The following is a 24211-nucleotide window of genomic DNA, read 5'->3' as shown; positions in this document are numbered from 1 at the left end:
ATGGCATGACATGAATATCCTTCCGAGAGAATTCAAAGAAGGTGACAAGGTTTTGTTATTTAATTCTAGGCTTAGACTTTCCCTGGAAAGTTTAAATCTAGATGGTCGGGTCCTTTCACTGTGAAAAAGGCAAATAAACTCGGTTCTGTAGAATTATAAGATGAACACAGAGGTGTTTTCAAGGTAAATGGCCAAAGGTTGAAGATATACTATGAAGGGACTACGATAGGTGTAGTTTAATTGCTTCACCTAATCGATTCTACCTCATCTTGATCTACATATGTAAGAAGGTTGTGTGGGACCTAGATAAACCAGCATTTTGCGGGAGGCAAACCATATTTAGTTGCTTTCTAGAGTAGTTTTTCTTTTATTTTTCTTATAGAGAGAAGAGCGAGGGAATTTTACGTGTGTTGGAGTGTTTTTGTACAGTTTTGGAGCAAAGAGTTAGCCAAATTATGAAGAAAAGAAGAAAAAAAAAAGAGTATTACAGTTGAACGCGTGCCCGATCAGGCGGGAGATCGCCCGACCGGGCGCGAGAGATTTTTCGGGCGAGCAGGCACCTGACCGAGCGCGAGAGGAGTATCGATTACGAGCAAATTTCGCCCGACCGGGCGCGAGAATAACGTTGAAAAAGTCGACCAAAATCACCTGACCGAGCGATAGGCACTCGACCAGGCGCGAGGAAGCATAGTTTTTAGGACGATTTCTCGCCCAGCCGGGCGAGCGGGCGCTTGACCGGGGGCGAGAATATGAATCCAGAAGTGCGAGATCGCCCGAACGGGCACGTCTCCCTTTTCCCCGGATTACCCACTTCTCTTTTCTTTCTTTCTCTTTCTTTCTTCTTTCTTCTTCCTTTTCTCTTTTACCTCCATACTTTCTCTCTCTAAAAACCTCTCCTTATTCAAACTTCTCTCTAACATTTCTACCTCAATTTTCATCAAAATTCAAAGATTTTTACATAATTTCAATCTACTCTTCACCCTCTTTAATTCTATACTAATTTTACTTATTTTTTAAAAGAAAAAAAAAATCAGACCCATAGCTAGCAAACGGTCGAGTTCACAAAGAGGCGAAGGTGGTTCGGGATCAAGGGCTCAAATCAACGAATCTTTGAAACTCAAGGACCTTTGGCCACCGATCGTCATCATATCTCAACAACAATAGGAACGGTTGATCAACCTCTACGAACGAGAGGTAATTTCATCTCGGTGAATAAACCGAGAAGCTCTTAACGCAATTGGTGTATACAATCATGTTAGGCGATTTTTAAATGAGATTGGGACAGTAAATTTGTTGATATGTACTACCCTACCTATAGAGAAATTACATGTGAATTTTTATCTTCTTTGAATGTTAGTAGTACTAAAAATGGCCCTTTGATGCGTTTTAGATTAAACAATAGGAATATTGAATTGACATTTGTTGAATTTGTTAGATTGTTTGAACTAGATGCATCCCTCACCCATCAAAATCATGCGATCTATAAGGCCGATGATGTTTACTTGGCTTTGACGGGCAAAGCCTACCCAAATATTCAACATGCTAGCTCTATTCCCTTCCACCACTCCGTCCCTAAAATCTTCCAAAGATTTTCTCGCACAATGTTTTTTGGCTCGGCATGAACCGCACAATGCCCAATTCTTTGAACTTGCTATCTTAAGTCACTATATTTTTGGTTTTGGGAAATTAAACATTTCCCGTTACATTGTGAACCATTTTAGTAGACACGGGAATTCATGCGACAATAACGTTAAAACCCCAATTTACTTCAGTGGCCTAATTACAGAATAGGTGGGACATACTAGGTGTAGTGGGGAGACTTATCATACCTTGAGCTATTGGGCGGGGTTAGAACATATTAGGATGAACTTAACATATGGAAAAGTAGGTCGTTGACTAATCAAACTTCAAACCAATCAACAATTGCTCATTCTAAATCAAGTGGTCATGTCATTAGGATCTACAATGCAATCTAGCATAGTTCTCAAGGCTAATTACTCCTAAAACTAACCCTAAAGCTAGAGAGAGGAACTCTCAACCTAAGCTAAAATATGAGAGAGGAATTCTAAGTTATTTTAAAGTTATTAAGTCTAGGTTATTTATAGAAGAGAAGAAGAAACCCGAGTCTTGGCATGTGGTGTGCACGCACAAGGGGGTATGAGCGCGCGCACCAAAGGGTATGTCCTCCTCAAAGACACGCGCAGCACGAACAATGAGCACAAAATAAGATTGTCGTGCCACGGTGGTGATTGTCGTGACATAGTGCTTTTTAACGTGGCGCTGCGACCTTTGTCATGGCGCGGAAACTTCTCCCGTGGCGCAGCGGATACCTAGAAGCGAAGTAGCTCCCTCTAGCATACCTTCGATCCTTGCGCGCACCAGAAGCACTCCTCGCATTAGCTGCAGCAGCACACCCTTTCCTCGGCCATTGTTTAGTTTCTTGCGCGCACATGCATGCTCCTCACTGACGCTCTCACCTGATACTCACGAGGGGGGCAGCCTTTAAATCTTCATTTTTGCGTGTTCATTACCAATACATGTGATGAGAGCATGCACGAGAGCGCAAGGCCTTGAGTAGGAGTATGCTTCACAACTTGATCCTTAGGCATTCAAATGGTATGAGATCTCGTTCTGAGCATCCAAAAACTTGAAGAATCTTCTAAAATAAATCCCGAGCCCCGAACAAGACCTGCAATAAAGGAAAACAAAGCGAGTAGAGTAGAAAAGACAAAATTACCCTTAAAACGCAAGAAATCATAAAATAAGCAAGAATGAAGAAACAAATGAACAAATGAACAAAATTAAGAAATTATTAAGAAAGAAATCTCTAAAAAGAAGGGGAAAACAACCTAACACTACCCTATGAGTTCCATAAATGACACTCATCAGAACCATCAGCACTAGACGAAAAAGATAAAAAGGCACCGGTTCAAACCCCCCCTTTGGCACCGGTTTTGAACCGTTGGGTATTTGAGGGATGCCAAATCCATGAAAATTTGACACCGGTTCAACACTGGTGCCAACTAAAGCATTTAGCACCGGTTAACCGGTGCTAACTACATGATTTGGCACCGGTTAACCGGTGCCAACTACCATGGCGCGATTTTTTTTTTCAATACTATTGGCACCGGTTCAAAGCAAGAACCGGTGCAAAAAACCCCACTTTAGGCACCGGTTCTTGCTTTGAAGCGGTGCCAATAGTATTAAAAAAAATTTTTAAAAAAACTTTTGGCACCGGTTCTGGTCCAAACCGATGCCAAAAATACCCCAAAAAAATAAAAAAAAAAAAATTTGCATTTTTTCCACTTAAATTGATATAGAAACATTAACATATACATAAAGTTACATATTTTTATTAAAAAAGGTTGTAATATTACAATTTTCGTCCAAAAAAAATTAAATAATCCAGACTGCTCTGCTGTTTCTGTTCTGCTGCGCTGCTGTGCCTCTGCCTGTTCATGCTGACCGGGCATCTGTTTGCTTCTGTGGCTGTCTCTGTTATGTTCAGGCTGGCTGGGTGACTGGTTTGAGTTCTTGAGCTGCTGTGTTTCTGTTCTGCTCTGGTTAGGCTGTGCAGGGTGTTTGCTGCTCTGCTATAGTGTTGTGTTGCTTGCTGGTCAGGCTGCTGTGTTTGCTGGGTTCTGCTGCGTGGTCCTCTGTGTTGCGGTACTGGTGAGCTGTTGTGGTGCTGTGCTGGTGGCGCTCTGATGTGCTCCTGTTTGCTGGGCTGTCTTGCTCGTTATTGCTCTGATGTCCTAATGCAGTGAAGAAATAAACAATATTGGCAAGCTGATTCTTGTCACAAAGAATATCAACAACTTAAAATACCATGAAAATATAAGATATTGTAAAAAAAAAGAGTATACCTTCAGCAATATCATGAACTACTGCCATCTTGATACATCTGTGCAAAGCATTGTCAAAAGAAGATAATACAGCTCATCAGCAAGGGAAATATCAATGTGTCCAAAACAAGCATAATTGGTTAACATCCAACGTCTCCCTGTTCACACCCGGAATGTCCCCAGCAATCAAACCCATCAACGCCATTCGATACATATGATCAGCAATAGATTCAGGGCCCTTTATCCGATGATTAATACATCCCTGCTCCACCTGTCCTGGCCCCCTGCTGCACCTCCCCCCTCCCTGCTTCAACTACCCCCTTGTTTCATTGATAATAGAAGTGTACTCGTAATTCCCCAATATCATACTTGTATATAAACACGACACAACAACCAAAGCTTTGAGCCACAGGGTCAAGTTGTTCACATAATTTCTAAAATCAGAAACATGTAAGATTCACTTTTTTAAGGTATATTCACTTTTATAATGGAATAAGTTCAGATAAGTGTTAATTCAGGCAAAAGGAACTAATTAGAGAAGGCTAGACGGTCCTTAAAAAGATTCAGGTAGGAGATCTTTTTAATCATAAAATGGGCAAAAAGAGTTTTAATCATGCTTGTAATAACATCAGAACGCCTAGTTCGAGAAGGCTGCATAATCCTTAAAAGATCCTGATAGGAGAGTCTATTAAGAAATAAGCATATAGAAAGAATGTAAACAATGTTTATACTAAAATCAGAGAGAGCAATGCCAAGACAAGCCAGATACGGGGGCAAAAGAATCAATAATGCATAAAATCTGGTAGTATATTATTCTTCCATTCCAAAAATTTGGTGACCTTTACAATCAGGCAAGAGCGAACGAGTTTCATATGTCACACTGCTTTAGTCAAGAGCCTGCATTTATCTTATCGTAAATGAATATTTAATACATATATCCATTTTTTTTTTTTGTGCGAGGGGCCTAGGCAATGGCCAGCAAATAAGCATAACAAATATCTAGAGCAAGTACATATGTGTTAATTTCTCATAAAAGATTAATGGATTTGGAAGTCGTAATTAGCACCTGTAAAACATGAGTGAAACACTCTTTTTCTCGAGAAGTAGGTTCACCAAAATGAACCGCCCTTGTTATGTCTGTTGTCCCATCTATATAATGTGCTCCCTACAAATCTTTATTAAACTTCCAAGAAACATAGAGTGAAGTATGCTAGATGAAATTTTCAGGGAGCCAAAGCATCAGAATTCAAGAGAATTTACAAAAACAAACTTCCTCAAGACCAAGTGGATGCATAAATGGTAGAAATGGATAAGGTAACATGTCAACACCAGCAATTAAACAGATTGTACTAATATTAATTTTAAAATCTTATCCAAATGGTAACCTAGCAGCCTACATACATAAAAAATGCAAATATACACAAAACAGCGTTTTTTTTTACTTTGGGTTAAAGATGGGGGAGAGAAGAGCCTGAGTCCACAATCCAAAGAGAGGAAGCATAAAAAATACAATTGGTCCAAAAAGTAATGAAGTACAATCTAGACTACAAAACATAAAGAGAAAGAAGCTAGGGCAACCCTTACATGAAGCACTTTATAAATATCATTTCCAGTAAATAAACAAAAAGAAACAGTCATACATGTACAACAGGAAGCTGCAAAATCATGTTTCTGAACCAGGTTTGAAAGTTGGTCAAATACCCTTCTTGCCACTGTGTAACTTAGATTGTGCATGTTATGATAGAACAGTACTGTGTCTACTACCACTCCTTTTTTCTGTGTTTCCAGAAATTACTTTATTTCTCACCTAAAAAAAAAATCAAAATGCTTAAAATATAGCAGCAAAATTCACAAGATTTAAAAATATATCACTCATGTATTTTGAGGTTCTTCGCAATGACTTAATATAAAAATATACTCAACAGAGTTGGTTAAAAGCTATTTAAAAGGATATAATTCAATAGTCAAAAGAGCAATTGAATAGTACCACTTATAGTATCAAAACTTGTATCCACAAAACCATCATGCTTGGAACGAAACTCAAGAAGTTTGTCTGCCACTTCCACCTCTGTCAATGTCACACCCTTGCTAATTTCAGCTTCCAGCCAGGACCAGAATTGTGCTACAGCAGCTGCATCCCTACAAAAAAATATTATTGATGTTAAACAGAAGGTCATATCTGGACTCAGATTATACTTGTCATCCTCATCCAGGACAACCATGTTCAAATAAAAAACTACAATACATGCCTAACCTCTCCACACAAATCAGTCGGCCAATGCAATATCAATGTCACTAAAATAAGTTGCAGGAAATGCAAATTTACAATTGATATGAAAATCACTTGATAAGCAAAGCCTAGTCAGGCTAAACTAAATTCCTAAATCCTAACTAAATAGCTGTTAATAGCGGTCGAAGTTTATATTACAGTTTTAAAAAAAGCATGCATCTCAGTAAGCTAAAATTGAGGCTTCATGTGTACCCAAGCCAGCCTATCCCTATGTGTAGATGTCACACTCAAAAAAGTTACATATATTGATAAAGTGCATGCTCGGGATTTTAAAAAAACAAAACAAATAAGACATCAGGGTCAAGAAAGCTGAACATAAAAATAATTGAGCCTAACAATATGCTAGCTTTTGTTCGAAGCTGACAAAAGGTACAAACAGCTACACTTCATAATAAGAATAAGATATTAAAACAGTTGAGGTATGAGGAGAGGGGGACCAGATGTTCAGCATCATCAAGATATACAGGGAAAAAGAAATTTTAAGGATAATAAAATAAACCTCTAATCCAAGTTAAGGGTGAATGAGACACAAGGAGCTCAGTTTCTACCAGTGTGAGACTAGGAAGTAGCCAAATACACCACTTGATCCCATAATTCAAAAGACATTCAATCAAAAGACCAACCATGAAAAATAATACAGTACCAACTCTGTTCCTACATGTTTTTAATACTTTCCCCATAAGTTCGTTCCTTAAAGTCCTCTACACTTTCATTTTATTCCATTTTTGGCAAACCCCATATAATACCTTACTCTCTTACCTAATGTATTTACACTTACACTCATTTACTTTTCCTATTACTATCGAGTCACCACATCAACACTATCTCTCCAATTGCATAAAAATTTCAAGAACAAATAGAAATGGAGGTAGTAAACAAATAAAAGCAACTAAAAAGCAAAAAGTAATTCGCCATAAAGTTTTGCACCCCTTCTCACGACACTCATACAGTGGACATCAAATTACAAAACAGAGAGTGGAGCAACCCAGTTATCAACGTCAGGAAATACCTGCCATGTACATGCTCACAACAGAGCAACAAGTTGGTCCCCATCACACAGTTAGCAGAAAACAAAAACTTCCTAACTGAAATGATCTGAACTACTGTATACGACATCCATTCAAAAGCTTCCCAGCACGCCCTCTCATCTGCCTACCCTCGGCTGCCTTCCCACAGTAAGCAGTTAAGCACATACATAAATCATTTCTACTCTCAATTGAGTTGTGTCATATGTCAGTATCACTAGTAATTCAAAGATGAACAGTCTGCTTATATTTGTTCTACAACAAAAGCTCCAAATGTTAGCCTGAAAATCTAACAAGGCGAGTTTTTAGGAATCGAGTTTTTTCAAAACTGTGGCTGGTTTATGCTTTGGTGTCTCTTTTCATAACTCTTCGAATAACACTTTTAAATGACTCGACATCCAGATAGCATCTCCATCTCATTTCTTTTTCAGAAAATAAAGGTTTTTGAGAGGATTTACTGCTTAGCATCTAGAGACAGATTGCATTTACTAGCGAACGAGAGCAATTATACCTGATGTATTTGCCTAATGTGGTAAAATAAAGGACAAGTATCTGGACAATGTAATGAAGTCATCTATTTGAGCAAATAAACTGTTTCTAAAATGCACCTTAAAAAAAGTCTTACGTGTGTAAGGAATTTGGATGCCACAACCTCAGATAAACAACCCATTCAAATCAATGGGGCTGAGTTATCCTAATCATGGTAAACACAACTAAACTGACCTTGAATCAGATCATCCCCCCAAATTGTAAAGATTGATAAAAGTAACCACAACTTCTTCAAATCAACCATTAACACAAGTAAGATTGACCATCTCCTCAAATGACCACTATCCTTATATATAACATAATCATGGTAATCATACCTCATTGATTATTACATATCGAAAACACAAAAGCAATGCCTAATTCAACACGACACATACAAAGTCCCTTTGATAGAAAAATAACAAATGCATAGTCAAGGTCACAACATTTCAATCTTAAACAAGAAAGTTATGAATTTAGATGATACTCACAGTGAAAGAGATGCTTAGAAAGTGTTTCATTGGGCATGAACTCAGCAACTAGCAATCTCTCATCATCACCCTCACAACAACACCCAACTAAATTTGCCATTTTCTCACTTCTCAACAGCCCTACTGCTCTTGCTTCCTCCTACATTTTATATCAAAATCCAATCAAACAACCAACTATAAGATCATTTTGTACCATTTTTGCTACTAATAACTAACACATATATAAAACTATAAGAGCATTGGAAAAAATAGCCACTAACTATTGAATTTGAACTCTTGTTTGAGGAGCAAACAAACTAGATCTACAATTCCTACAAATGATAGAATAAAAAATATTAAAATTAAAAAACTTAGGGTTTATGGTTAATTAATTGAAACTAAATTAAAAAAAATACAAATAAAACCAGAACCCTAAAATTACGAAATTGAAAACCAAATCAACGACAAACCCTAGATTGCGAAGGAATTCAGTAGATTAAGAAGACCACATTACCTCCAAGCTGCTTCAATGGAGGAGAGGTGGATATGGAGTACTAAAGAGAAGGTGACGTGGTGCGTGCGGCGGCAGCTGCTTCAATGGAGTAAGCTTAGGGGTGGAGCAAAGAGAAGAGGGAGAGCGTGGGAATTGAATGAACGAAGAAGAAGACGTTATAAACCGGGCTTTTTTAAAAAAAAAAAATTGGCACCGGTTCAAACCGGTGCTAATTACTATAGTTGGCACCGATTTAAGGCGAACCGGTGCCAACTCCATTGATTTCTTTTTTTTTTTTTTTTTTAAAGTTGGCATTGGTTTGAACCGGTGCTAATTAAATGAGTTGGCACCGGTTTAGGTGGGAACCGGTGCCAACTCTGAATTTTCCATTCCCGCCCATTGCTTTTGGCACCGGTTTTCAAGAACCGGTGCTAAAGGGGGATGCCTATTTCAAATTTTCTACTAGTGTTAGTTCTTATGAAAATTCCCAAAATAAATCCTGCTCACATTTTACTCGAAAATAATTCCACCCAGATTATATTACTCAGATAACCTTACTTCCAGAAATCCCTGGAAATTTCATAGCATACAACCATGATGTTGGACTGATAAAATAATGCCAAAGAAATAGCAAGTTACTTATCATGTCAGACATTCAGAAACTATTTTAAGCAGAATCAGACTTTAGAATTCACATATCTTTGGCATTGATTATTCTCACTTCAATAGCAATTTAACATGAGGTAACGAATTGGTAGTCCTAAGTATGCAGTTAAAAACTTTTCTACTCAAATTACACAACATGTAAAGATAGAAACTGTTCAAATTGGTATCTAACATATTCAGCAAAATGGCTCTCCTGATTTTAGGACTAGAGCTAGCTAAGTATCATTATTATGCTGCCAGAACGTGCACTAACTGCATGCACTTCAGAAATTCAGACTTAACAACAGTGGTGCAAATGGCAGCATATAACTCAAACTTGGCCAATAAACAAGCAATGTACTCTTCAATCTAATATTTTCCAAGAATAATATAAACCAAGAAGCTGACTTAGAGATTTTGCTCAATAGTTAGTGCACTCAGAACTCCCTGACTAAATCATGCTAGCATAAACATCATTTGAAAAGACTTAATCTATTGATGCATCCAATTTATGTGTGATAAATCTAAGCTCAGGAACTTGCAACAAGATAAGACTTGCCTAATATACTTAAGTAGACTAGCAGACTCCTAGGACAACAATTCTATATTCTCAATTCTATCTAACTGACAAAACACCTCAGGTAAACATGTTTATAGCTTGCAAAAATTTGTCAATGAACAAGCAAAATTCACAATAAACTCAGATCATTAACATATCATATTAATTTCCAATAAGCTAATCTAATTTTGTCAACACAATTATACTCTTACAAACATCAAGCATTGATAACCAAATTGGCCAGATCTTTTTTCTATTCAGATAAATAAAGCTATAAAAAAAAATAATCAACCTTGAATAATAACAAATTAAAATCATCTTAGCCCATAGTCATATTACAAACATGCTTCTCAAGTCTGACATTATTAATTCTATGCTCTTCATGAAATCTACGAAGTATTATTTTAGTGCAGAAAAATACAAACTTCTTGATAAGCCACTTCCTCACATATATTGGATTAAACATATACTATTTAGAACCACCAAGCTCATTACTTAAATCTTATTAGTTATAGACTACCAAATGGCATAAGTGTACTGAAACGTAGTCTAGAGCATAAAAGCAGCCAGAAGACATATTAAAAATTTACAGTAGGCTCACTCTGCATAAATACATTAATAAAAACAGAAAATTAGTTAAACCATGAATTTTTAGAGACCAACCCACACTAATATCACTTATTCCCACTAAAGCATGACGTACACGATACACCCATAAAGTTGCAGCTTAACGATGATTAGTATTACAATCCAAAAGTAGTACCATTTTTATCAAATTAATCCAACTCAAACAATTCAATTCAGTTCAATCCAACTCAAACAATTCAATTCAATCCAAGTACAACAACAATACCAAGACCAAATCAAACAACAATTCGAACAACAACAATCCAACAACACCTCAAAACCAATTCGAACAAGTAAACAACAGCCGAACACCAATTCGAATAACAAGTAAACAACATTCCCACCCGTACACCAATTCAAACAACAAGTATACAACATCCGAACACCAATTCTAACAAGAACAAGTAAACAATACCCCAACAATAACAACTCGAGCATCAACTCCCAAAACTGATTTCATCCTAATTTCATCGAATTACCACTAAAAAACTGATTTCATCCAATCTCAATTACATAAAATTACAAATAATAAAATTTAAATTCAAACTAAAAATTAAATTACTTACTCATTTGATTTGAATTCAAAATCCTTAAAATCAATATATTAACTTCAACAATACAACAATGAAACCCCAAAAACTAAAAAAAATTCAATTATCTAATTAAAATTCAAAAACCCTAAAATCAAAAAATTTTATTAAACAGTTCCCCACCCAGCCCGACAGCCACTCCCCAGCCCAGCCCCGACAGCCACCCCCTCCCCCTGCACCACCACCGAAACCACCCTCCTTCCAGAGCCACATGAGCGCAATAGACTTCCCGCCCCAGGCCCACCAACGAAACCGCCCAAAACTTGAATTCCCCAACCCGAAACCACCCTAAACTCCCATCCCTTTTCCCAACCTGAAACCTCCACCCCTTTCGTTGACCCTAGTTTACAAGAACTAACCCTAAATTCAAATTTCACATCAACAACAAACCCTAGATTGCGAAAACTGAAATCGATAATCTAAAAAGGACAAAAACACATTCTTACCTCGAAGCTGCTTCAATGGAGGTGAGAAAGCTCGAATCCGCTTCAATGGAGAATTAACAGTACGCGTAGTGGAGGAGTGATATGGACAAAGCTCAGAATGCGCTTCAATGGAGAACTACGAGCACGCGTAACGGAGGAGAGATATGGAAAAAGGTGGAACTTCAGAGGTGGTTGAAGCTAAGAGAAGGGCGAAAACGAGAGTTAGGGAAAACCGAAAATGAAAAGCAAGGGGAAACAAAGGAAGAAGAAGCAGAGTAACGCATACCTTTCTATTTTTTTTTTTTTTTTTTTTTTTTTGTCTTTTTTAATTCGCACCGGTATGAACCGGTCATAATTACCATAGTTGGCACCGGTTTAAGGCAAACGGATGCCAAAATCGAATTGTTTAATCCCGCCCATTTCATTTGGCACCGGTTTTCAAGAACCGGTGCTAAAGGGGGGGTGCCTATTTCATTTTTTCTACTAGTACCAAGTTCTACATTGGCTAGTTTAATAAGGGAGAGAGTTCGTGAAAGGAATGGTGTCCTTCCAACAAGTGTATTATTCCGACAGAGGGTTCAGAATTATTAGAAAGTTAATTCTTCAGTGAAGTCAAGTGATCGGAATGTCTAGGTGGAGGCCGCTTCCGATCAATAATATTAATGTGAAATTAATATTACAGCTTAATCTTGACTGAACTGAGACGACGAATTAATCTAAAAGATTAAATTAATCGTTAGAGTATTACGAACAAAGACGTTGGATATCGAGCTTAGATCGTCAACACCGAGCGTCGCAAGTTGAGTCAAATTTAGAATTCGACGAGACGAGAAATCAAGCAAGAGACAAGTTAGAGCTAAGCCATAGCCTCGCATTTGCCTAGCAATGCGAGTGCTAGGCTAGCTTAAGATTACATGCGCATAACTAGGCATACCGCAAGCATGCTAGCAAGGATGGTGCACAAGGCCGCAAGCATGCTAGCGTGCTAGGCCACGCACCCAGCCGCATCATCGCTAAATCAAGCATAGCAGCAGCACGCTATGCATGTTGTGCTATGGCGATGGGTGCTAGCATAGCAGCATCACGCATCGCAACCTCTCGCACACAGCCACGCATCGTAGCATCGCCTAGCATCGCATCGTGCTATGTGTTGTGGCTGTGCATGCTTGCGTGCTGGGCATCGTAGCATGCTATGTGCTGAGGCTAAGCATGCTTGTGTGCTTGGCAGCGCCTAGCACAAGCAGTAGCTTCCAAGCAGCGCCTAGCATACGCTACGCAGCAGCAGCAGCCCGCATTGCATGCGTGGCTTGCTGGCTGCGTGCATGCGTATGCAGGCTGGCCAGCCCAGCCAAGGTTCCAGGCGCCAGCTAGGAAGCCTTGGCAGCCAAGACAAGCTGGCTGCCAGCTATGCGTGGGATGCTATTGAGTTTTAGTGGGGACCGATGCTTAGTGGCCTTGCTTGGGGAGCAAGGGGATTTTCGGTCCCCCCCCCCCCTTTAGTGGTCCTCACCTACCCTTGCTCACCCTTTGCTACTTAGAGCTTGTTGATTGCATTGCATTTTAATTTGTTTTTGATTAAAATAAATTGGTGGAAAATGCAATTCTCCCACATTGATGGGAGAAGGGAGATCAAGTCTCTTTTCCCTATAAATACCCAAGTTTTAGTTTTGGGGAAAACCACTTGAGTTGAACTTAATAAGTCATCTCCCTATAGGTGAGAAAACCTTTAAGTTCGTAATACTCTAGTCTTACTTGGTCTAGCCCCGACTAACCTTCGGGGTAGAGGCCGTTCGGGTCTGGTCTCGAGGGTGGACTCCATCAGAGGCTCTCGCGCTTGCGGAGCTAAGGCTTTAAAGTCCGAGCTCTATAGGAGCGAAGCACGCGTCAAGGTTAAGAATGTCTTTTCTCTTTCTCTCTCTTATGTTGTTAATTATGTGATTTCTTGCATAGTTACTTTAATTAGTGAGCAGGTCTTGGGCAGGTTTCTCTTCCGCGTAGCGTTAGACGCTACGAAACCCAACAGTTCGTGTCTATATTCCCCCTCCCTAACACGGAGTTCACCCACTTTCCTCCCAGTTTGCAGTCACCCCAAAGCGCAGCCACAATCGTGCATGCCACAGTCACCCCCTCACCAGCCTCAACTCGACTCGGAGCCAGTTTGGGACCTTCAGAATATAGGTCAAGCCTTAGGTAGGATTAAGACGGGTTAGGGGGAGCTTTTATTGGAGGTTAGGGATCTTAGGAGGTTAGTTGGGTCACTTGACCAAAGGGTGGGGTATGTGAAGAGGAACACAGGTAGGGGGCTTTTTCCTATGTACGACGAGTATGCTCGTCGTGGGGCTATTCCACCTGAGACCCTACGCCCAGACTTGTTCCAGCCACCACCAAGGGGGTATGTCGACCCCAACACCTAGGGTACATATATAGGAGGATGGAGGTAATGTTAACCCTAACTATTTTGGTGGTAGTTTCTCTAGTGGTTTTGTAGGTGGCAGTGGTAGAGGTGGAGATGGAGCGATGGATGAGGATGGTGATGATTAGCCATGCTGAGGCTAATTCCCGAGACAATGAGAACATTTTCTGATTTTGGGTTGGGGAAGATTTTTGGTAGAGGTATCTTATTTCTTCTCTCTCATTTTGTTTTTTTTGGTGTGTTTAGTTTAGATTTTTTTTGCTTTCTAGTGTAGATTTTATTGCTTTAAGAAGAAAAGAAAAAAATACAAAAAAAATAGGAAATTAAAAATACAAAAACACGATCCAATGAATGATAATCATGCTTCCCTGTGCCCTATACATTAAATTTTTGAAATTTTTTTTATTCTTGGTACATGATGATGAATACTATGGATAGGTTAGCCATGATTTGATGTTTGATTGTTTTGATGCCTTGATATGAGTTAACTTTGTCCTACTGTTTGTGGATTTGGTGCTTAACTAGTTGATTTGGTGAGGAATTGTGTGTTAGTTCCTGGTATGTCAATAAAGTTGAGTATTGGTTTATAACTTTGAGTAATGTTTGTATGGCTCATTATTATACACATTAAGGAGGACGAATGCATTTGTTCTTTTAAGTAGCCTTCATATGATTTTAGATACATTTGTTCCCTTCTTACTGCCCAAGTTGTTGCCTTGACCTTTTTATTGTTTATTAAGCCACATTACATGCCTAATTTTTCCCCATTGGTTACTAGTCCCAAGCTTGGCTTGGGGGAGCTATTAGTTAGTGAAGTGAGGGAGTTTGTAGTGTGCTTCACTATTACACAATGTGGGTGGGGTTTGAGAAGTTGCTTTGTTCTTTATTATGGTTTATTTTTGGTGATTTGAAAGTTGATATTTCTTGAAAAAATAATAAAGCATGAAAAAGAAAAAGAAAAAAAAAAGCAGAAGTTCAAGAAGACTGAAAAAAAAGAGAAGGTGAACTTCAAAAGAAAAGAGCAAAAAGAAAAAAATTTGTTTCAAATGTTCAAATGTTCTAAAAAAAGGATGCTCAAAAGAAAAGAAAAGAAAAAAAATGTTTCATAGAAAATTCAAGTTGGAAAAATTCAAAGTTTGTTTGAATCACTTAAATTCTACATTGTTATATTTTTATGAGTGAAGTTGTAAGTGTTGAATTTTTTTTATATGATCGGTTTGGTTGTTTGGTGATTTTTGGTGGAGTTGAGTTGTGATGGAGAGGATTTGGTCATTGTTTATTCTTGACCTTGGTTTTATTTGATAGGATTTGACTCCCTTAAGCATGGCTTTGTTCCCACTTTTTATTTCCTACCTTTCACCTTGGCCTTACATTACGAGCTTTAAAGACCTTCCGACCTTTGTGCATAGAGTTGTATAAATGTAAAATTAGTTGTTTATCAATGCAAAGAATGATTTGACATATTCTGAGTTGACTATATAGGTTGAGTGCTTGTCTTTTTAAACACACCAGTGTAGTGAGTTTGGGAGGGCATTGTTCACATTAAAGGGGTTAGATGGAGAGCGATAGGATACATTTTATATCCGCCACATAAATGAGTGAAGAGTGTGTGAGCACTAGTCATGAATTCCATATACACTTGTGGTTTGCTTTGTTTAACGATTGTTAGGGGAGATTAGTAGTTGGATGGATTTAATATGTTGACTTTGATGGATATTTGTTGAATTAGCCTTGAATTGATTATACTTGATTTTAATTGATTTGGGGTGAAGTATGTTTTATTTTTTCATTGATGAGATCTTTGCTTTAGGACAAGCAATGGTTTGGCTTGGGGGAGCTTGATATGTCTATTTTATATAGTGATTTACCCCCATCCCTTGGTCATATTTAGGAGTATTTTTGGCTCTACGGAGCTACTTTTATTACTAATATGCGTTTTCTAATGTTTTCGTAACTTGGTATTGTTTTATAGGAAATTGCAGATTTGGAGTATTTCGCGAACTTAATTAAGCCACTACAAGTATTTGATATGGAGCGCACTCATATGATCATAATCCGTAGCCCAAGACTGCGTTAGAGTGATCAGACCGGTGATTAAGGGCACGACGAAAAAGAAGAAACCAAGGCAATGGACTGAATTTATAAAGACCCAAGGAGGAAAAGCTCGGATTGGGCCAAGAAAGGGCCCAACCAAGGAAGTCCAAGATTTTGCCCGGAGGACTCGCCCGACCGGACTAAGAAGAAAGCCTAACTCTCGCCCAGAGGCGTGCTCGGCCGGACGAGATAGAGAAGAAGATGAACCGGAGGCACGCCCAGCCAGGCAGTCAGGCGCCTGATCGGGCGCGTGTTTCTGAGGAAGATTAGGAAGTGTTTTACTTTTGTCTTATTTGAAGATTTTCTGGCTTAATATAAATACCTTTTTGTTAAGGGAGTTTAGGGACGCCTTTCATTAATTAGTTAAAAATTCCAGATTTTAGAATTTAAGCTTACTTAGCAATTTGTTCTCTCAACATTCTTTGGTTTATGCAATTCAATAATTCCGTGTATTTTGGTAATGATTTTCTTCCCTTTTTTTCTAGTAATTTTATTGCTTTGATTAATTATGTTTTATTTAATTGCTTTGCTTAACTTAGATTTCATTATGTGTGAGTAGTTTATTTCTAGGATTCTTGGGGATCCGTAAATAATATGAAGGGATGATTTATTGTTGTTTATTGTTAATGCTTTGATTAATTTCATGTTGATTGATTTAGTGCTATGCAATTAGATTAGGCCCGGCTTAATTGTATGAGTTATGCAATATTGATTCAAGATTCTACAGATGAGAATTGATGTTTAGGCTTAGTTTCAATAGTCAGGTTAATTTATAAAGGGTTAAGTCAAGATTCGAGAGATGCGATTTAATACCGCCACATTAGTTCTGTGATTGTAATACGTAGCGAAAGCCCTTCATGATCTGATTAATTGATGCATTGATAATTGATTGTTGCCTTTCATCCCGGAGTATTATTTATTGGTGAAATTATACCCTAGGCTTTAATTTATTGTTATTCTTATAATTCTTAATCGCGTTAGTTTAATTAGTTCCTTTAGTATAATTCATATAAAATCACTCTGGTTCTTAATAATTTAGATTATATTAATTTATTAGAAATAGAAAACATTATTTCCATATGGATTCGACCCTACTTCCCTATCTGCTTTAGTTAGAGGACTTAGGAATTATTTTTGATTAGATGATACGACTAGAACATGTCAAGGCTTAAGTGATTAGAGCTAATGGTGATTCTACCCTGCCTGGGTTTTATGGAACTCAATTAGGAATACTTAAAGAAGGAAACTCTTTGATTACTCTGCAAATTAATGGTTCTTGGTTCAATGACACTCATCAAAGCGAAATGGGATGGTTCCTTGATAATGATGATTCTCTGGATGATAAGATTATTGGCGAAAAGTAATATGAGTTTGATACATCGGCATTACATACTTTTTGAGGCGATGACCTTTGTGTATGGGTTAAATGGATTTGAATTTAAATATTCAATCACTCACGGTTTTTACAGATTCTTATAATCTTGTTACTCTTCTTAGGGAAGATGATCAAGGAAACATCAACTGCCTTTAACTCAACAGTAGGTTCAACTTCTCAACTTCTTCTTCCAATACTACAATATTCACAAACAGACTTGTATTTGACCCAAGGCAATCAGGGCGGCTGCCCAGGCCCAAGGAAAATTAGGGCCCAATTTTGTTAGCTTTGTAGTTGATAATAAAAGTTATATAATGTATAAGTTGCGCATTAATCTAAAACTATATGTGTGACCTTGATAGTTGGTGTGTTACAAACGTACTCTTTGATCAGGATCTCAAATATCCTTAGCTTCATTTTTAATTTTCTTCTACTCTATTTTATTTTCCTTTAAAAAAATGGCACTTTATGCAATTCTTTTTCCTGTACTTTTTTCAATTCTTTTTTCTTATATTTCTTCATTTATCTAAATTAGGAAAACAACATACTACAAAATGCCCATCAAAATTAGATACTTGTATAACATATTATCTAATTTTTGAAATTTTATTTAGCTTGAAAGATCCTTGATTTATAGTATTTCACCATGTATATTGTGGACACCTGATTGTGTCTTCCCAAAAATCAAACCCAGTGATAATGCCTTTCACGTTTGGATTGACGAGTTCGACAAAGAGTTGAAAAATTGCGCAAGGTTTACTTAAGCCTTGATCATGTTTCTAACCTTACCCAAAGTGTTTTTAATCCAAATCATTCATTTCGTGTCTTTAAATCCAAAATCATTCATTTCTTGTCATTAAATCATTCATTTTGTGTCCAAATTATAAAAAAAGTCCAAATATGATTATTTTGATCCATATTCCCAATCAATTATTGTTTGGATGGATGGAGTTTAAAAAGAGCTTTCCAACCATATACTATACGCCCTAATCCGACTTTAAACGAATAAGTTATGGCCAAAATACTAAACCGAGCCCAAATCGAGTCTAGGTCCACCTTTAGTACGACCTAATGATTATATGGAGTCCAAGTACTTTATTTAGGCCCTATATGATCATAATCCTATCCTAAATCAGTTAGGAACTTCTAGAATCCTCTAGAAGGTTCTAATCTATCCCTTATGAAAAGTAAAAGATCAAAGACATTCGAGATTGAATAAAACTTCTCATATGATAATCCTTATCCTATTCGAATTCAAACACGTTTTGATATATTTCGCAAACATAATTCCATTAGAAATCAAACTCCGTACAACTTTGTTATCCTCAGAAACCGTTGCATAACGACAGGACCGTTGCGCCACGTCAGCCCTGTTGCGCTGCGACAAAGGCCAACGCGCCTCGACAATCCTGTCAACCCGCGACAAAGAAGTTCTATTTTGTTCAGACCTATTCAAGATCCGGTGCCTGAAACGAGATCACCGAGCTGGAATCCTAATGCCCATTGCAAGTATCATCAAGGTAAGGGTCATGCTACCGAGAGTTGTTAGAAACTAAAGGAAGTTATCCAAAATTTGGTTGATAACAACAAACTTCCCTTACCTCCTACCGATAAAAAGTCGAGCATCAACAGTTCTCCACTTTCTGATGCCTTGGCTATTTCTAAGGATCAAACTCCTTTCGATCCATCACTCCTCATTGAGCCTATCGATGAACCTTCTATGGAAGAGGTTGCTGCTATTGAAGAAGAAGAGGAGATCTTCTTCGATACCATGACCAACTTCCAAAGTAATGCTACCAATCAAAACATGGTTAACCTCCATCCTCTCTTGGACTAAATACCGTTGAAAGGAAACCATTTATCTTCAATGCTGTTAACCCGTAAAAGAGAAAGATTAGGAAGGCTTACACACTTATAAGCATCACTTATGAGTAGGCTTTTAACATGCTCTATAGTCTATATAGCAGGGGCATGGTTAAACCTCTCAAATCAAAAGAATTTGAATCCCTTACGAGGAAGGATAATTTATATTGCAAACCGTTTCCAGTTCAAAGATTATGTCCAAAAGCTCATAGATGAGAAGAGGCTCTACATCACTCTAAATAAGACAACCATCCCAGTAGAGAATGACACCTTTTCTACCTCCAATGATACTCTTGTCAATGGAGTCTGGGATAGTGATGATGAAGATGTATACCTCAAGACATGATCGAATCACCCCCTGCGGCAATCTATCCCAACACTGACGATGATGATATATGGAATGAGGATTCCCCAATCATAGTACTCACAAGGTCCGGAAGGTTGCAACAACTACTACATTTTTGACCTATTGCAACCCCCAACTTTGTTGCATTAGGCATCAAAATCCGTGGCATTAGGCCTAATGCAACGACCATGTACCATGGCATCTGCTGGCATTGCAGTAGGTCTAATGCAACGGCATATGACACCTAATGCCACAGTATCAATTATCCGTTGTGTTAGATCAATACTTGATGCAACGACAACATTATTGTCGTGGCATTAGCTATACTACCTAATGTCACGGTAGCCTATACCTAATGCCACGGTGCATATACCCTAATGCCACGGTTCCCTATACCTAATGCCGCACAGTGCATATACCTAATGCCAATAATAATAATAATAATAAAAAAAATGGATGTTAATGGATGCTGTTGCTAAGCTTGATGATCCCCAATATGAGTTGTTACTACTTCGTGCGTGTATTGGGGTTTCAAAACTCTACTTTGCTATGCGCACTTGTCCCCCTTGTCTTTTTGAAGCGGCCTAGATTTCTTTTGATGTGACCCTTCAGGTTTCGTTGGAGCGCAGTGTAACTGCTTCCAGGCCTGGTTTTGGTGATTAGCAATGGGACTTGCCACGTTACCTTTTGCTTATGGTGGATTGGGTGTTTATTCAGCGGGTGATGTTCGACACTATGCTTTCCTTGCGTCGCGTTTGTAGTCTACTAGTCTTCAGGCTATGCTTCTTCGCAATTCTGGTATTGTTGGTCTAGGTTCGGCCTTCGATGGTGCTCTTAGCTAGTCTTTTTAATAGGACTATGGAGACTGACCTTATGAGTAACCCTAGTGAGATCGCTGCCCCGAAACTCATGAAGAAATTGGCAGATATATATTTCACGAAGGTCACTGCATTTGCAGAATCCACTTTCTCCTTATCTCTTCGTCAGTTTGCCTTATGAAACTCCCAGCAAGGGGATCACAATTTTGCTTGGTTGCGAGCGGTCCCAATATCAAGTTTAGGTCTGACTATGAATGCTAAGACTTACCATTGTGTTCTTTGCTACTGGTTAGGTGTTCTTTTATTCTCAGTTTCGACACCGTGTTCTGCTTGCTCAAGGGTTTTTTATGGGGATATTTATGGGGATCATGCAGTGTCTTGTGCTAGAATGGTGGGTATCAAACATCGGCATAATGTTGCTCGTGATACCCTTATTGATATTTGGTTTTGGTCTGGGATTTCTCCAAGAAAGGAAGTTGACTGGAGGGAACGACGGGAGTCTTCGACCAGCAGATGTGTTTCTTTATTCTTGGGACAGAGGACTTGATGTATGTGTTGACTTGACGGGGTCTTCTCCTTTAACACAATTTGGGTTGTCTGACTTCATTCTTGGTCGTGTTGTGTCGACTGCGGCTCAACTTAAGCGGGACAGGTATGGGGTGCGTTGCAGGACTATTGGCTATGGTTTTCTTCCTTTCTCGGTTTTTTTCACTAGGGGAATTAGAGAAGGATGTTGTTGCGTTGCTGAAGTGGGTTCAGACGTTCGCTAAGACTTAGGATATTGGTGCTCGTGCATCTGCTCAAATCTTCAACAAGATCGGGTTCGCTATAGCTAAAGGGGTGGGGCCAGATTGTATCTCGGCTCCCCACTAATTTCTTGTAAATCGATTGACTTTGTAGGTTTTTGTTATTTTTCTATTATAACAATACAATTAAAATTAGGATTTTCGAAAATATAAATTAAAAGTTTGTACATTATTATCTATAAGGAAAATTACAAAATTCTATTATCACTAGTTAAACTATGAAAAAACAAATTAAAAGGTAAAACTAAATCATTTTGTCCCCCAAACAATTTTTTCAGCAATTCTTTGGACCGCATTATCATTTCTTTCTTCTACTTCTCCAATTTCTCAAGTAAAGCAGTTTGGGAAGCATCTTCTTCAGCTTCATTATCCACCTCTAGCACTGTTTACACATATCCAATGAATCTAAATCACCTGATAAACAAAACACAAACAAATCAAAATGGGATTATAGAAGAATCGAGCACTTAAAAAAAAAGAAAAAGAAAAAAAGAAATGAATTTGATGTTTGTCCCCCCCCCCCAACCCCCCCAAATTGAAACAGGAGGCTTGGCCCTACTCTTACTGCCATGTTGATCATAAGTATAAACCTGGGATTATGCACACACAAGAGAAGCATAATGCGCACAATATTAGAAAAATTAATGTCATTGGAAATGGAACAAGTACACAAAATATTAGGTTAATAATTTTACCAAATACCATATCATATGTAACGGAAGCTAGTATGAACTGTCATTGCATCTCCTTTGTTTTACATGTAAAGTTTTAGCATATACAAATCTATTGTAGAGTCTGCTAGATGTTTCTAGATCATTTGAACATATTAACTATTCCTATAATAATATAGTAGATAGTTTAATTATTCACCTTTATATATTTTAAACTCACCAAACTTATATTTTCTGAGATCTAAAACTTTGAAGGATATAATACAAAAATTTAAGACATAGACTAAAAGTGTAAGATACTCACCCTTCCTGTCAAGATACTGAAAACTGGTCACTGTCATAAAGCTAATACTATACCAGAATGTGAGGAACTCTAACTCTATTGGATCCATCAGCCATTCGTTTGTTTAGTAAATGGCGTTCTACGGGAGCATTTTCAATCTGTAAGAATTTCAGCATGGATGTTAGCTACAATTTTACAAGCACCTAGGATTGTCAAACTACAGAAAATGTCTCAATACGATTACGTCCACTGAAGTTCTATACTAAGGCTACTAAGGTAGATTTTAAATGGATATTACTTCAAAGAAACCAAATTTAAGAAACTTTCCATACTTAATAATCAACAAGATGAAATAACAGTGAGACAACAGACAGGCATAATCTATCAATCAATATTTTCTGAGACAATTGATAAACTCGAGTTTCAATAACCTTGAGCAGAGAACTTCAGTGGAAAGGCAGCAACAACAAAAGAGAATAACGGCTAGCTGAGCTGTAATTAAGAGTTCTAGAAGAAGAATCTTTATATAACAAACTTCCCATTATTTAGCATTCTGTTATATTACAGCTAGATGAATCCAGTATGAGGGGGGATGTACTTGGCCGTTATAAAAGGCAAGCAACCTGATGTAATAGAGTATCCAGTAATCAATCAATTCCTTTCCTTCTTCTCTATTACTCTCAGCTTGTGCACTATTCCTATTTACAGTTTGACCTCGTGAGTTCCTTTCATTTCTATCGGATATTCACTGGTAATCTGTGACCCAATACTCCTTATAATCGATTAAGGTAGGATTGGTATAATTATCTATCTACATAAACACGGTTCCATTGGTCTTAGTCAGTAGCAAGGATCCAGGTTGCATCATTGTTATTAGAGCAGCACCTTCCTCAGACCAGAAATGCCACCCAGAAAGAACAATGAGCAGGGTGATGATGGAGATACAACCACTCACTCAGACATACAGAAAATGGAGATAACTCTCAAAGGTTTAATTGAATCTCAGAATAAAGAACTAATTGAAGCTTAAAAACTTAGCTCCGAAAATGTTGACAAGAACACTAAATCCATAGCAGACTTGAATGACCTGATTATAGGGCTGTCAATGCAAGTAACCAAGTTAATACAAGATCAAACCATTGAAAAATAGGGTAGCTCAGGAAGCATGGTAGAAAAACGTGATAACAGTGCTGGAACTTTCTATTCTGCTAGACTGACAAAAATTGAATTCCTAAATTTAATGGGGAAAACTTAAAGGCATGGCTATATAAATGTAACCAATTTTTTGAACTGGACAATGTACTTGAGTCCCAGAGGCTAAAATTGGCCGCTATTCACCTAGAGGGCAAAGCACTGTTAAGGCACCAGGCATATACCAAAGATAATCATCCTCTAACTTGGGCTCACTATGTGACTGATATAACTAGTAGGTTTGGTGACCTCTATGATGACCCTATGGCAGAATTAAAGGCCCTTAAACAAACTAGTAGCATACAGGAATATCATGATGCTTTTAATGAGATTGCTAGTAGACTAAGCATGCCCATTGAGTATCTCATAAGTTGTTACTTGGGAGGATTAGAAGATGAGGTACAACTAGCAGTAAGAATGTTCCATCCTACTACCCTCCAGCAGGCACACTGCCTAGCTAAGCTCCAAGAAGCCTCAATTAAAGCCAGAAAAACCACACAAATCCCTCAAAAAACCTTACCTCCCTTACTATCTACCCCAAAGCCTTCCCAGAATACTGCCCAACAAAACACAAACAGACCCTACCTGAACAGAAAGACTCTCACAGCTGCAGAAATGAATGATAAAAGAGCCAGAGGAATTTGCTTCTGGTGTGATGCAAAGTTTGAAGCAGGGCACAACAGTAGGGGCAGAAGGCCCAGACTCTTTCACATGGAAGTAGAGGACGAAATGGAAGAAACTGACCCAGAAGGGGAAGAACATAATTTAGAAGAATCCTCCTGTGCCCAGATTTCTTTGCAAGCCTTGGATGGCCATTGCACTTTCAACACCATGAGGTTGAGAGGCATGGTAGG

The 24211-nt window shown here is 38.1% G+C and overlaps 1 long non-coding RNA gene across 6 annotated transcripts; it reads right to left on the bottom strand.

Moving 5' to 3' along the window:
- Positions 1-3209: 3209 nt before the first annotated feature.
- On the bottom strand, positions 3210-12073 carry LOC110695641. 6 transcript variants are annotated; one of them, XR_002506145.1, is made up of 5 exons: positions 11519-12073; positions 8673-8747; positions 8180-8318; positions 3867-5984; positions 3210-3755 (listed from the first exon to the last, which is right to left on the bottom strand). It is a non-coding gene; the product is annotated as an uncharacterized LOC110695641 (long non-coding RNA). The 6 variants fall into 6 exon arrangements; XR_002506144.1 differs by having other exon boundaries at positions 3213-3755; positions 3867-5652; positions 5833-5984; positions 8673-12072; XR_002506147.1 differs by having other exon boundaries at positions 3218-3755; positions 3867-3904; positions 4912-5984; positions 8673-12066.
- Between the last annotated feature and the right edge of the window lie 12138 nt (positions 12074-24211).

This window comes from Chenopodium quinoa, unplaced genomic scaffold, assembly GCF_001683475.1.
Source record: "Chenopodium quinoa cultivar QQ74 unplaced genomic scaffold, ASM168347v1, whole genome shotgun sequence".
Taxonomy (NCBI): Eukaryota; Viridiplantae; Streptophyta; class Magnoliopsida; order Caryophyllales; family Amaranthaceae; genus Chenopodium; species Chenopodium quinoa.
The sequence above is the reverse complement of the archived record's forward strand: the minus strand, read 5'-3'. Positions and strand labels throughout refer to the sequence as shown.